At 41.1% G+C, this 15,296-nt stretch overlaps 1 long non-coding RNA gene across 1 annotated transcript in view; it reads left to right on the top strand.

The window, feature by feature from the left end:
- Positions 1–15,296, top strand: part of LOC131507028 (uncharacterized) — a 163,543-nt gene that overhangs the window by 113,103 nt on the left and 35,144 nt on the right. Inside the window, exon 4 of the long non-coding RNA XR_009259276.1 lies at positions 890–1,013. This is a non-coding gene — a long non-coding RNA (uncharacterized LOC131507028). The remainder of the gene's footprint in view (positions 1–889; positions 1,014–15,296) is intronic.

Below are 15,296 nucleotides of genomic sequence, written 5' to 3' on the forward strand. Positions count from 1 at the left end.
ATTTGGGCCAAGCATGTATTGTCGATCTTACTCAAGAATAGTACTTTGCTCAAAGCCCTTTTAGAGAGTTCCTTCCCAGCATGACTCATCAGGAAGTTTTCTCAGAAACTTAGTGGCTATCTGTGAGGTCCAGCCACTAATGATCTACCTTCCTGTTCAGGCAGGATATTTTCCCTTAGCCAACTAAAGAAATCCTTTTTATAAAGAGTCCTCCTGCTGAGCTTTCGGAGGATTAAGTGCCTAGTTGAGTGCCCTCCACCAGGCAAAGCTGGAATGGATTTGGTTGATTTCTTAATTCTGTGGAATCCATTTTGAAAACTGTCAACCAAAGCAGATTAACAGAATGATTACCTTGGCTATTTGTAGATTCCACCCATGGTTCTGAGGGCTTGATATCAAGTCTTTCCTATCTTGAATGTGATGCACCGAACAAGGAAGAGCAAAACAACCCATTTCGATGAATCTTGATACTTTATGAAAATCAGGTCTAAGACTAACCCAATATGATTTTTCAAGAGAAGTCTTGTTGATAGACAAGCTATTTTTCTCAAGGTCTTTCCATCTAGCTGGTTACCTAAGGTCTAGTTTATTTACTTCTTCCACTAGGTGGCAGGACTTTTAAGCAATGTTGCAAGTGTGTCCCAGAAAGTTCTCTTGGAACAGAGAAGTTAGAATTGTCAACATTTGATGCAGGTCAGAAAGTTTAACTGGATTATGCCTCTGGGTTTCTATGATTACCTTGCTTTACATTCCTCCTGTAATGCAGTTTATTTTTCCAGACAAACAATGCATTAAGAATGTGCTTTTGCTTTTGGCATGATGTCTCAGTTGCAGAAATTATTTTAATCACAGATCCGTGACTGCAACATCTGTGGTTTCTTTTTTTCAGGAGGGAAGAAGAGTGCGCCATGGACTCTGAAATGACAAAGGAGATAATCTTTCATTTCCACCTAAAATGTCAAGGGAGGAGGTTGGAGTGTTTGGGCCTGAAAATACATAACAAGAAATAAAAGGTATGATATTTAAGATGTGGAAAATACTACAAATGTATAAGAGAAAGTCAGTTGCTTCTGTGAATTAGTATTTTGTGGATTATTGGGATCAAATTATGTTTTGCTTAAATTTCATTACCGAATAATGGCTCCTTTGGCCCATAATTTAAGGTGAGTGGCATTTGGGGTGATCCTGGCTAATTGAGAAATTAGTCAAGATACTCTAGAAATCATGTCATCAAATACAAGGGAAAAATATTTTCCCAGCTTTCTGAAAATAAACTGGTGAAAAATGAAAAGGTCAAATTGCCATAAGCCCTTTGGCTTTTGTTATGGGCAGTTGTGAATAGCATCACTCACTCTCAGATAACTGGAGCTTGAGTTACATGAAATAAGCCTTTGGAATTAAGTTGATGGGTGGTCTTCACTTTAGTTTGTTACTCTGGCACTTGGGTACCAATACTTAATATTCATGATTAAGTCCAAGGAGGAAAATGCTTGAAATTACAACCTTCTTTTGTGTTTGGAGAAGAATCTAGTTTCAGCCCAACTTTTCATTTAACCAACATGTTTTAACCTTCCCTAACAGAGAAGGGGTAGAGTTCCAAGTACTATTAAATGTTTACCTTTGGTTCACTTGCTGTAGAATGTGACAGGTTTACAGATGTGTTTCCTGTATGAAGACAAGGAACCTGTTTCTTTCTCTCTCCTGCAATGCAAAACCTCACAAAAGCCTATATAATGCGGATACAGCTGTTGGGAAAGTTCAGGCATAGAAACTCCCCAAATGTGTAATCTATTGTCTCCTTGGCTGCTCCTGTGAATATCTGGCTTTCATAGACAGGTGCCCTTATTTATAAACACCTCCCATGAAGACAACCAAAGGCATAAGCGGTGCCTGTCAGGGTGAGTGATGGGTGTAGTAGGAACGAATAAATGGGTGGGATGGTGGTGAGTTGAAACCTGAGCTCTTCTAATCCCTTGGAGCAGGACACCTGGAAGCTCCTCGTGCTACTCCCCCCTCACGGCCCCTGTTTTTTTCAGATATGGGAGGGGGGAGAGAAGTAAATAAACAGTGTGTGTATGTGGGGAAGGGGGGTGGGATGAAGAGGTGTTTGGTGTGTTTTCATCCCAGAGAGTGAACTTCAAAAAGCCTCTCATGACTGAAAACAAAGCTATGAGGGGTGGTGCTTTGCTTTTCACTTTGGTGGCCCTTATACTCTACAGGGCATGCCTTTGACCCACTGCCTGCCAGCCAGGCTTCTCTTTCCTGCTTCTTTTGCCTCTTGAAATTCTCGGAGTTGAGGCCAGGGTGAGGTAGGGACGTATTTGAAAGGAACGACCCGTGTGAAATCTTCTTAGTCTGCTGTGTAATCCAGTCCCTTTGGTGACTTTGGAAACATCAGTTGGGTCTTCCACAAGGCTGATACATCATGCATGGGTTTTCAGACTTGTAAAATGAGAATATTCTTTTCTCCTTTATTTTGAATTTATGGCAATGCCCATCAAATCCAATAGTTTGTGCTTGATAGTTTAAATAAACTGTTATAGTAGCATGACTCTGTATGCGGTTAGTCCTGAGAAATGAAGCTTAATTTAAATACCATTAATAAGCTAATTTTTTTCTAAGAGGCAAAGCACTGTATAGACAGTTCCTATGTTGAAGAGGAAAGGCTTTGGAATTAGGCACATTGGGTATAAATTTCTTTTTCAGCATTTATTACTTGTAAATGACCTCGGACGAGTTATTATACTTCCTTGTGCCTTAGTTTTCTTCCTCTGTAAGGTAGAGGTATAATATCTCTCTTTAAATGCTGTGATTGGGTGAGTGAATAATAAACGAGCAGCACTCATTCTGATGTGGAGCGCTGGTTCAGTGCATGCTAACTCCTTCCTTCAAAGATTCTTGGCGGAACCTGTTTTAAAACAAAGATTAATGATGAAGCAGTGCCTCTAAGACGTTACCTTCTGGGTTGTTTTGAGTTTTCTGCTGTTTTCACACTCTCCTGGAAGAAACCCTAGGTACAAGAAGCTCAGTTAAAGACAATGTATGATGAATGGGAAAGGAAGGGAACATGAATGGTGTCCCAATCAGGAAGATTTTTTTTTTCTGGTCATAGAACTTTTGCTTGCCCCTATTAATACCCATCTCAAGAGATAAAAGCAGGTGTGTCCCTTTCTCTACCCATGTGACACCACTTTTGAAGAGATTGATGTACTCTTTCTTGCCTGTTTGATAGAAATCTAACTCCAGGAACAATAAGATAAGAATATTAGAACTGGAAGAAACTACCCTTATTATTGAAACAGAATGTCAGAGGACCCATGACGAGTTTGAGAACCAGAGATGCAACATAGTAAGTTCACAGCGGAGCAAGGATTAAAGTCCAGATTATTTGATTTTGAATCCAATATCCTATATTTCAGAAAGGGTGTTTCATCGTAAGTGTTTTTTTCTTCTCATCAGCTGCTACTCTTGGTTGACTGGAAAGATGAAAGCCAACATTAAAAAGGTGGACTTTTTTTTGCTTGTCTTCAAACAAACCTTTATTGACTTGAAAGAGAGGAGGCAGATGGGTTCAAAGTGGAAAACAAGAAATGATCCAGAATGGTTTTTCCAGGCTGCAATTGCCACAGCATTTTCTGTTCAGGGCAAATATTGTAATATTGAATCATGAGTTTGTCATTGATCCTATTGATGAATGATAAGCACAGACTCACTGATTTGAGGAGCGTTTAATTAATGTAACTTGTAGGAAATCAGAGGGAATATTTATTAAAGACATATAAGGAACTATCTCACATGGGTTTGTTTTGACTGTTGAACGTAAGTAAATAAATCATAGCGAGATTTCTCAGGCTTTACAACTATGCATTCAAAATTAACAACCAGTTTCTGGCCAAAATCTTCTCTCTAACCTGGGTTCCGTATCTTGTTCCAAGAGCAGTGTACTCGGCCAAGCATACCGGATGGGGCATCTGCAACAAGGATTGGAAAGGAGAATTTTGCCCTGAGTTTGAAGGTGTTATTTTTCCCATGGTTTGATTTGCCTGGCATTCTTTGCCTGGCATTTTTTCCTTTTCCTTTGCAAGGAAAGGGAGAAATGAGGAGTGTTAGTTGCTGACGAAGTCAAGAGGGCGCTGAGGCCGGCTGGGTTTATTACTTTTGGCCGATACACGGTGTGATGTGGTTCTACTTCCTATTTGCAGAGCCTTTCTAGAAACCTGGGCTCTGTTCTTCAGTGAGTCCTCCTTGTCGGCTTACATATATTTAAAAAGGGAGAATGAAGGTCCAAAAGAAGGAAAGGAATTTTAAAAAGCAGTTTCTTAAAGAGAACAGGGAACCCCACGGGAAAGCAGTGGATCAGAAGGGATAGTGCAGAAGATGATTCTCAGCGTGTAAAACGTGCCCATCGTTCCCAGTATAGAATTTGTGGAACGTGTACATGTAATGTCTGTCTCATAGCCCACTGGAGGTAATAATCATGGTGACAACAGCATCAGACATGACATGTGTGTGGCACATCCCAGTTTATGGATGACTCGCTTGCACATATTATTTCATTTAAAGGATGAAGGGATGGGACACACAGCAGACTTCTTGAGTAGTCATGTGAAAACCCCCCAGGGCTCGGGCCCCAGGACGTCACACTGGTGCAGGATAGAGGAGGAGGCACTGGGCCTGGCATGTAGGTATCTGGTTTTGGCTCTGCTCAGCCATCAAAGCTTTGAATACAGGATTAGCCCCTCAGCCTGTTTTCTCATCTTTAATGCCATAAAATTATATGAGATGATCTCTAAGAATGCTCCTGGCACTAACATTCGAATTCTGTGATCCAGTTCCCTCGATGGGGAGAAACTTTCATCTTAAAGAAGGCACCTTTTGAATGTAGAAAGGCTGTCTCTGTTCCTGGAGGAAGTTCCATATTGCAGCCAGCAGTTTGTTCCAAGGTTTACACTTGGTTTACGAAACCATTATCTTTTCAGGCATGCAGCAAGCTAAAAAAAAATATTGCTTTCATCACCACCATTTCTATTTTGAAACAGAAAATTCTCTTTGAAAAGATTTAAATGGGAGTGTGTATTTCACATATTGTGTAACTACCCCCCGGTGTAACAAGTCTAACAAAAACAAGGATCACTTATTGGATGCCATAAGCCAAGGCTTTTTGAATGTAATTCTAAGCCAGGAATATCTTCAATCTGCACACATAAATACTTATGTTACTTAAAAAGAAGTTTCTACATGGCCAGGCAAATATAGGAAAATGAAGAGCATATGTGCGTATAGGAAAGGACAAGCTAGCTGTGATTCAACGATGATCTGGGTGTGTGTGTGTGTATGTGTGCATTCATGCACGCGTGCACATGTATGTGTACGTGTGCGAGAGAGGGAGAATTAAGGAAGGTGGCAATGATTGAAAGAACAAGTGTTGTAAATTCAGAGTTAGAAAATAAAATCATAGAAATCTTGCTTCTTTAACTTGGGACTTATGATTCCACTGCATAGTTGTTTTTATACACACCTTAAAAGGTGATTTTAAAACCAATGGGAGCGAATTTAAAGTAGCATGGGAGAGAGAGGGAAAAAAGCCAGTGAGATTATTGCCTTTAGTAGAATATCAGTTTCTGGGTTTGGGGTTTTTAATTATATTTCTCCTTAGTTTCGAGAAAACTTTGCTGTTTGTCGTTAGGAGCTATATTCTTTCCCAATGCCAACTATATGCTTCTCTTTTTAGTAGCTTTTTATTATTCATTTTAAGTAGTCTGTGTCACAAACATTTAAAAAATAAACTTATTATTTTGGAGTAGTTTTAGAATTGTGGAAAAGCTGTCAAGACAGTATGAAGAGTTTCTAAATATCTGTCACCCCGTTTCCCCAGTGTTAATATCTACATTGCAATGGCACATTAGACAAAACCAAGAAATTGATATTGGTATGATGCTACCAAGGAAACACCAGACTTTATACAGATTTTACCTGTTTTTTCCACTCATGTCTTTTTTCTGTTTCAGAATCCAGTCCAGAATACCACGTTGCTTTTAGCCTGCTATGTTTTATTTGGGCAAGCAGAAGGGTCTGGGGAGAGACCTACAACTGCCTTTAAGAGGTGTTGTCTTTTTCCTAGGTTTTCCTTCCATGTTGCTCTAGAGGTAGTGTTGCACAATGCTTAGCTACCCTCTGCTTTTCTGACCAGGCACTGATTGCCCCCAAGATGGCTGTGGTTGGTCGTCCTTGACAGTGTCATTTGCAAATCTCTATCAGGGCACTCTTCGAGCTGGGCTGCAGTCTCACTCACAGGTATCAGGAGTCATTTAGCCTCAAAGGCGCATCTCAGCAGAGAAGAACTGCTGCTCACTCAGACAGTGTAGGTCGTTCCATGTGGGTTCCGTGGGCCAGTAAAGGAGTCTTGAGTCCTTTGTTTATAGATGGTAGCTAGACCCTAAAAATGTAAGTCCCATGAAGCAAGGGATTGTTTCCGTTTCGGTCACTGCCGTCTTTCCAGGTCTACCTGGTGCCTGACCCAAAGTCGGCTCTTAATAAATATTTGTTGAATGAATGAGTGAATGCGTAAAAAGGTGAGAAACTGCGGGGCTACAGGAACACCAGCAGAGACAGGGAACACCATGGTTGGCAAAGCAAGGGCATTTGGCTCTTTCCCTCCCCACCCAGGCGGCCTTGGCAGTGAGGAGGAAGGAATCCTCCCCAGTGGGGGGCAGTTTGGAGTTCTTCAGCCCGCTCTTCGCTCTTCGTTGGAAGGCTCACTTCCCTGCATCACACCTGGCTATATTTCAAAGATTAATGAACAGCATCTTGTCAGATTTAATATATTGCACTTGGGGAGTTTACTTTGACGATGTAATCATAAATTCCCTGAGCTGCGAATTATACCGTAAGGACTTAAATGAAGTTCTAGTGAGAACCAAAGAAACAGGAATCACCATAAAATGTAAAAAGTGCCAGTTTTGAGAGAAAACTGTAAATTTTCTAGGACATTAGGTTTCAAAAGAAGGATTACACACAGACTAAACAAAGTAGAAGTCATAAAAATTTAAAGACACCACAAAACATAACAAAAATAAGATCCTTTTTAGTTATGACAGAATTCTAAAAGGAAACTTACACCAAATTATGCCACCCAAGCAGAGCCATTAATTAACCTAATGAGAAAATATGTTCCATTTCCATGGCCAAAGCATGTCAGGAAGTCTTTGACATTTTAAAATAGGAAAGAGAGAGAGAGAGAGACAGAGAGAGAGAAAGAGAGAGAAAGAAAGAAAGAAAGAAGAAAGAAAGAAAGAAAGAAAGAAAAAGAAAGAAAGAAAGAAAGAAAGAAAGAAAGAAAGAAAGAAAGAAGAAAGGAGCAATTGCACCAATTCTAAAAAGTTTCAAAAATTAACTTATCAGTTCTGGAAATCTGAGGTACTTTTGATAATATCCTCAATGACCCCTTGGGGAAATTTTTGCAATTGTTGCATAAATGAAATGTGGATTACAAAAGTGGTATTGGGAAAAAGAAGTTAGAGTCAAGGGAACAATCAGGAAACTAAGGATCAGAATCTTAAGTGTAAGCTTAGCCACTGACCTTTGGGCAGCACTTCACAAGATGAATTTGAGCCATGTGGAGAGATAACGCAATAACCTCCCATCAACCCTTTTCCCCCAAAACCTACAATGACCCGTGTAAAGACTAAAGCAAAGCGTGAAGATATAAAAATATGTATTGTGAAATAACAACAAAAATTCCCAAAGCCAACCCTCTTTCTATTTCTTAGTAATTCTGTTGGTTTCGTGATTAATGTTGCTTACATTACAACTACAGTTGTTTCCTCTCTGGATTACCTTTTTTTTTTTTTTTATCCCCCTTCTTCCTGAGCCCCTTCAATGACCCAAATCTCTCTACCTGCTCTTAGCCTTGAGCCTAGTTATGAGCTCAGAGTGAGACCTGGGCAATTCACAGATGCTCTTTTCTTTTTCATCTGAGAAATGGAGATAATGATATTTCCCATATATTTCACAGAAGTTGTTTCAAGGATTAGTGAGGTCATTTGGGCAGGGTGCTTTGAGGTCTTGAAATGAAAAGGCTATAAGAGCCTAACATGTTATTAGTCAGCGTTATTCAATTGCTGCACAGTCTTGGACTACCACAGTTACAGTCAAGAAGGCATTAGTCAGGGGTTTATGCGTTTCTCCCCAAGATTACTCTTAAAACTGAAATTGCAAAGTGGTCCCAGTTGTGAAAGTTGAAACCAGAGTAGGTATGAAGGCTCGAGGCCTGATTCACAGGCATCCCGGGTGGTGCTATGTGGCCTGGACAGGCTCCAGGTTTCACCTTCTTTGGTGACCTGAGAGGTAACCTGCCCTTTCACACTTTCAGAGGTGATAGACAGTTAACAGGGTCTTGGCAGCCCAGGAAATTTTGCCTCAAGGTCTGAGGTCAGAGATGTTTTTCCAGCCTATACAAGGAGGGCAGTCTAATTCTTGCTAGCCTACTGATCCTGCCAATCATTTTAAGCGGCCCTCCATTTGGCTTACTCCATTTGAGTAGAAGAAATGACTCACGTCCACCATTTTTCAGTCTGAGACATCACTGAGCTGTCTACTCACCTCCCTTCAGGAATAGCCACAAGGCCCCTGGAAATGTTCAAAGATGTACCTAGACTTCACAGACTCCAATGCCCCTTAGCTTGGTGTCCGTACCTGGGCATCAAGAGCCTGGCTTTCAGGATTTTGGACTTGTCCCAAGATCATATTATTGAACCCAAAGATCTTTAAATGATTAATTTTTTTTTGTAAGTTTATTTATTTTGAGAGAGACAGAGACAGCATGGGTGGGAAAGGGGAAGAGAGGACAGAGAGAGAGAGAGAGAGACAAAGAGAATCCCAAGCAGGCTCCACACTGCCTGCCAGCGCAGAGCCTGATACAGGGCTTGGACCCACAAAGCCATGAGATCATGACCTGAACCTGAACCAAGAGTCGGACGCTTAACTGACTGGGCCACCCAGGCGCCCTTGAATGATTAATCTTTTTAAATACGAAAAATGCTGAGGATTTTTATATGGAAGCTGCATCCTGATGAAGATAAAACATTTTGAAAATAATTTAAACTCTAAACTCTAGATTTGTGTTAGATACATCAAATTTGTTGATTTTAAAGTTGTTGATTATTAGATCAGAGTTTGGAGACGGGGCTAAAATTCTTAGGTGCATCTGAGTGGGGGAATCCTGACAGTGCCTCGTTTCTCACACTTCACGGTACGTCAGAATCCCTGAAGTGCCCGTTAAAACGCTGAGTGCTGAGCCTCGCTACTGAAATTTCTGATCCAGTAGGTCTGAGGTGAGGCCTGAGAATTTCCATTTTTAACAAGTTCCCAGGTGATGCTGACGCTGCAGTCTGGGGACCATGCTCTGAGAACCACTATCCTAGGTGCATGGGCTGTAGAATCTGGAGTCTAGACTCTTCCTACCCCAAGCATGGTCCTAGACAAGAGCATTGGCATCACACAGAAACACAAAGTTTCGGGTCCCACTCTAGACCTATTGTATCTAAATCTGCATTTTATAAGGTGCCTGGGTAATTAGTACAGACATGAAGGTGTGAGAAGCACCACTCCCAAGGCCCCTGTACATTTGTTATCACCCAGTACATTGTCAGTTGTTCTGGATCCTCACAACAGAAAGCTCTCTGAGCCACCTAGCTTTCAATTTGAACACGGCTCTGACTGAATATGACCAAGGACCCCCTGAGAGTCAGCTTGTGCAATATAGTCTAGGTCTTTCTCACCTCTCACTCACATCTCATCAGAGAGTGAATTGAGACCTATAAAAATGGCCAATGAATAAAATCCAATAGCTTAAGTGCCCTGACAAGCTTGCTTTTACTGCAGCCACTAAAAACACAAGCAGAGACTCTAGTCCTTCTATAATCACGAATGAGGTGATTCCTTTGGAGCCAGAATCCCATGAAGCAGATGGGAGCTCCTGGGTGTCCACCTTCTCGCCCCATTGTACAATTCCATAGAGCAGAAATGTCAGTGCTGCTCTTGGCAGGGCTAGCTGCAAGTCTCCCTGTGTGAAGGCAGGTGTTCAGCATCAAATAACACTGCCCTGGACCTGAGCAACCCAGGGAAAAAATGTAAGTGAAACTAAACAGTTATGATAAGAACCAGTCGACCACCCGGTCCACCCTGCCCAGCTCATCCCACTCCCCTCCACCTCCCTTCTTTGCTCACAGAACTCAAATGTCTGGGAATGTCTATAGATTCCAAATGCTATTTAAAAAACAGACTCCACAAACCTCAGCTTTATTGAAGGCACTTAGCACAAAAGACTTCATCCAGAAGAACCCATGGAGATAAGCTAAGGACAGGGTTTGCGGGGTTAAGAACAGGGTTTGCAGAATGCAGAGTATTAAATGTGCAGGTTAGGCTACGAAATCAAACATTTGGTGTGTCTTTTGTGGTTTTGCATTGTTCTAGAAAGTCCTCCATTCAACAAGTCTATACCCAGTAGTAGGGTCTCTGGGGAAATACCACAATGAAGCTTCTTGTGGGGGAAATAAGTACGAAGATGAAAAACTAGAGTGCAACGTTGAGAGAGTTTGAGACCAGACATCTTGGTCACCAGGAAACTCTATAGAGGATAGAGTGCCAGTCTCTGAGATAAAAGAGACACGTGCCACAGCAATATGAGCAGACACTGGTGGTTGAGATTGTGGATGTGCTGTCTCTTGATGTCACTTAACTTCAGTTTCCAAAGGACACTGAGGCCCATTCTTTGAATTAATGATCATATAGCAAGAGAGTTGTGGCTTGGAGGGATGGGCCTTGGAACTAAGGCATCTGGAGTAATGGTTTGGACTGGTGTTAGTTAGAGGATTTAAATCACCCAAAGGCTTTGCAATGCACTTAAAACCCCAGCTCCTTCGCAGGACCTACAAGACCTTGCATAACTGTCTCCTACCCACATCCAGCCTCATTCTTCCCTCTGCTTCCAATGCTTCAGCCAGGCTGGCCTCCATGACCATGACTAGTCCTTTCCTCCCTCCAGGTCTTGGGTTTTGCTTCTGTCCGGGATGCCCTTTTCCAGACCTCTTTACATCCTTCTCTTGAGATGGGATTTCTGTAGCCTCCTTATTTGAAGTAGCCCTCACTCCCAGTTACTCTCTGTGCCATCACCCTGTTCTTCCATTTTAACTGTTCTATTTATCAATTACTATGCAGCAAATCACCCCAAAACTTACTGGCTTAAAGCAAAAGCAATCATTCTATGATATATCTCTAAATTTCTTTGAGACAGGAATTGAGGAAAGGCTGGGCTGAGTGGCTTCTGCTCAGCAGAAGCAATTGCAGTTAGGAAGTGACCGGAGCTGGAACAGCACGTGGCTGGAGCAGGGGGGTCTGGATGGATTTCACTCTCCTTCGTGGAGTCTCTTAGTCTCTCTAAGCAGGCTAGTTTTAGCTTCTTCACAGCATAGTGGCCTCAGGGTAATCCAACTGCTTACATGGTGGCTGAGACTTCAAAAGGCCAAGTGTTCCTGTGAGCAAAGTGGAAGTTGCATAACCTTTTATGACATAGTGACATTGAAAGTCTTACAGCTTCATTTCTACGTTTTATTGGCCCAGATTCAATGACGGAGGAATAAACCTCCACGTCTTAATGGGGAGTGGCTCTAGGAAAGCATGTGGGATGGGAGATCTTGTTACATGCAACCTTGGAAAGAAAGTACAATCTGCCACAAATCCATTTGTTACAATATGTAATTATACTGTTTATTGTTAATTTCTTTATTATGTCTCCCTCCTTAGAATGTATGTTCTCTGAGGCCCGGAGCCTAATCTGTCTCGGTTCTTCCTGTACCTAGCCCAGAGTGGGTGTGCAATTGTTATTTAGCTGAATGTTCAACAAATGCCTAAATGCCAGGATAAATTGATGCTTTAACTCAATTTTTTCAAGAAACCAAAACACATCATTTGTGAAATACCTTTCCCTTTGACCCACCCAGTTTCTAAAGGATGCAGCAATCACTACACAGCAGTGGTAAGAAGCCTCCCCTACCCCTTCTTCCTCATAAGCTGGCATTTCTCCAATGGGGTTTAGTTCTTATTCAGAAGACACGGACGTTCTGAGACTCCTCCTGTGTTCCTTGGCCTTCTTGTCCCCGAAGCCCACGACCCAGACCCTCTTCCTAGAGGTGCAGCCTCTGCTATCAAGTACCTGCCTTCCCTCTAGTCTTCTGCCCTATCTAGTTTTTCTAGAAGGGCAGTGGTTATGTCAAGGGAATTCTCTGCTACAGATACCTCACTGTATGATCTTTTGATCACATTTTACCTAGCCAGATAGTGAGACATTTGGCTACTGATTGGCTTTCCATATGATTGTTTACATCTGGGTAGGAACTACTTGCTGAACATTTTGGGCTCCCTTTAAGTTTTTGCCCTTAATTAGCTCAACTTTCACTACATATGCCTCCAGTGTTTTGTTAAATCCCTTGGAAAGAGATTGGGGGACAAGTGGAATTGAGATTGAATAGGTCCAGTCAAAGTTTTCTAAGTATAGTTTTTGGGGGCAATCTCAAAACTGCTTTTTTTCATACACAAAATGCACTTTGTCTCCTAAAGGAAGAGTAATGGTGGTTTTCAGATGAAGATTCCTTACAAATATCACCATTGCTGTTTTTCTTTTATAATGAGGAGAGAAGCAAACTGGATAATGAAGTAAGACCGGCAGTACCAAGTTCTAATCTCTAGAAGCCCCATAATCTGGCTTTGCTTCTATGGCACTATGATATATCCAGGTTGTATCTTTTTGTTAGGAAATTTAACTTCATAGAACATGAACTAAATATATTATGTTTGGAGCAGTATGATAATGCCATACTGTTATTTGCCCAGGCTACCTGCCTGCAAATAAACTTTTCTGAATCTGGCTATGTATTTTGTTGTGGCTATCTCTGCTTCTGGTGAGGTAGATCATGAACACAATAATGAAAAGAAGACGATCCTTCCTGAACTGGAGTTGAGTAGACAGGCTGATCAAAGAGCCTGGAAGCCAGAGTTTATGAAACAGTGATGGTGGCAAGGTTGTATGGCTGACCCAGGGGTCCAGTCAGCCTGCATATGGGAAGTGGGAGATGGGAAATTTAACAATGCCCAGAGTGACAAATGATGCTGGGTTCATTTAATGGACTAAGTGGAAATCTCATCTGGAATTTTAATTGTGACACAAGATCTCACCATCCTGTCTTGACCCAGGCTCCAAACACAGGCCTTAGGTAAATAACCAAAGTGGGTTGGATTTAAACCAAAAAATTGGCTTTGCCAGGTAAATACTGTAGACACATATGTTATCTTTTATGTCTAGATCTTGTCTTTCCTCCCATGTTCTCAGCATTTTGAGAAAAAAAACTTGCCCTCTACACCTTTGTCTTCCCAGACAAAGGCCTGGACTAGTCTTCAGTAACTATTTGTCACTAGGTGCATTGTTGTAAGCGTTCTTAATGCCCTCTGTGTTTTCTGGCCCTAAAGTCAGGTTCTATAGTGTAAATGTGAGAGAAAGTGTATAGGAAGGAAACCTCCAAATTTCTTCCTTTCTTCCATTCTCTTACCTTCTTTCTTTGATTTTCTCTCATAATAGAAATGTAGGGCTGGCTTTATTTTGTTTTCATATTTTTTCTAAAACTTTGGTAACCAAACTTCCCTTTCTCCCTTTACATTGTAGTAAGTATAATACATTGATATGAATGTGGTTTTTTTGATATCTAGTATTGTAGAGGGGCTCAATTACAAGCACATTAATAGGAGAGCCTAACTCAAAATGAGTGGAAATGAAATACTTTAAAACAAGCTTCTAAGAAGCCAACAGAAACAAATCAGATAATTTCCTATAATGAAACAAGGAAGTATAGAGGTCAGTTTTCACATGTATCTGTGTCAGGAGGAGGTTGAAAGTAGGTACGACGTGTGAGTTCATGTCCGGAACAATATCACAATGCTTTGTGAGATAAATGCTATGGAACCCCCCTCCCCGCCGTGTGATTGCTGTATTTGATATTCAGCATGCCTTTGAAAAATCCTGTGGGCTGTGTTTTTACCAAAGTTGGTAACATAGTGAGTCCAGCTAGATAACAAGCAAACTTACCAACAAAGTATGACTACATTGTAGTGTATGAAACTCATCATCAGAAATAAATGTTTGAAAACAAAATGAGAATAAATATTATCATTAATTTGGCAGTCACATTGTGGGAGGCAATGCAAATACCTAGAAATTTGGAGTAATGAAGTCATTGTAATGTCAGTAAGTTTTTAGAAAAATGGATAGACAGATTTAAATAAATTCCAAACCCCCTCCCCCTTTTCTCCTTACCAGAAAAAAAAAAGACAAAAAACAGTATTGTTTATTATACTAAAGAGATGCTGGGCCAGTTTTGTCAGTCAGACTTCAAATGAATTGCAATTATATCCATGGAACACTATTTTCAAAGGACTTTCACTATGTTATCTTGTTTAATGTTTGCAGAAATTTGGCAATTATCTTTATATCCATTTTTATCAGATATGAAATAGGTATAGATAGGGGTGACTGGGTGGCCCAGTCGGTTGGGTGTCCAACTTCAGCTCAGGTCATGATCTCACAGTTCGTGGTTCGAGCCCCACGTCCAGATCTGTGCTGACAGCTCAGAGCCTGGAGCCTGCTTCGGATTCTCTGTCTCCCTCTCTCTCTCTCTCTCTGCCCCTCCCCCACTCATGCTCTGTGTCTCTGTCTCTCAAGAATGAATAAACGTTAAAAAAAATTGAAATAAATATAGATCATGATGTCTTCCAAATGTTAATCATTCAGTGTCTCTTGAATAAGACATTGGAAAGACCACAGTGATCAGTGGCTTCTGTCTTAATTTCCAGTGCTCGTCCAGCAACTCCACCATCATGCCATTATCTAGTTCAAATTACCTTGGGCTTCTAACTAGAAACACAGATTAATTAATTAATTAATTGTATATTTATTTTTTAAATTTATTTATTTATTTTGAGTGAGAGAGAGAGAGAGGGAGGGGCAGAGAGAGAGAGAGGAAGATAGGGAATCCCAAGCAGGCTCTGCGTTGTCAGCTCTATAGAGCCTGATGTGGGGTTCGAATGCACAAACCGTAAGATCATGACCTGAGCTGAATCCAAGAGTTGGAGGCTTCACTGACTGAAGTGAAGTACCCAGGCACCCCGAACACAGATTAATTTATATCGTCATCATTAATTCATAGATTTCCAATTAGAATAGTGCACGATCTTGAATTACATTCTGAAGT

This window comes from Neofelis nebulosa, chromosome 3, assembly GCF_028018385.1.
Source record: "Neofelis nebulosa isolate mNeoNeb1 chromosome 3, mNeoNeb1.pri, whole genome shotgun sequence".
NCBI classification, from domain to species: Eukaryota; Metazoa; Chordata; class Mammalia; order Carnivora; family Felidae; genus Neofelis; species Neofelis nebulosa.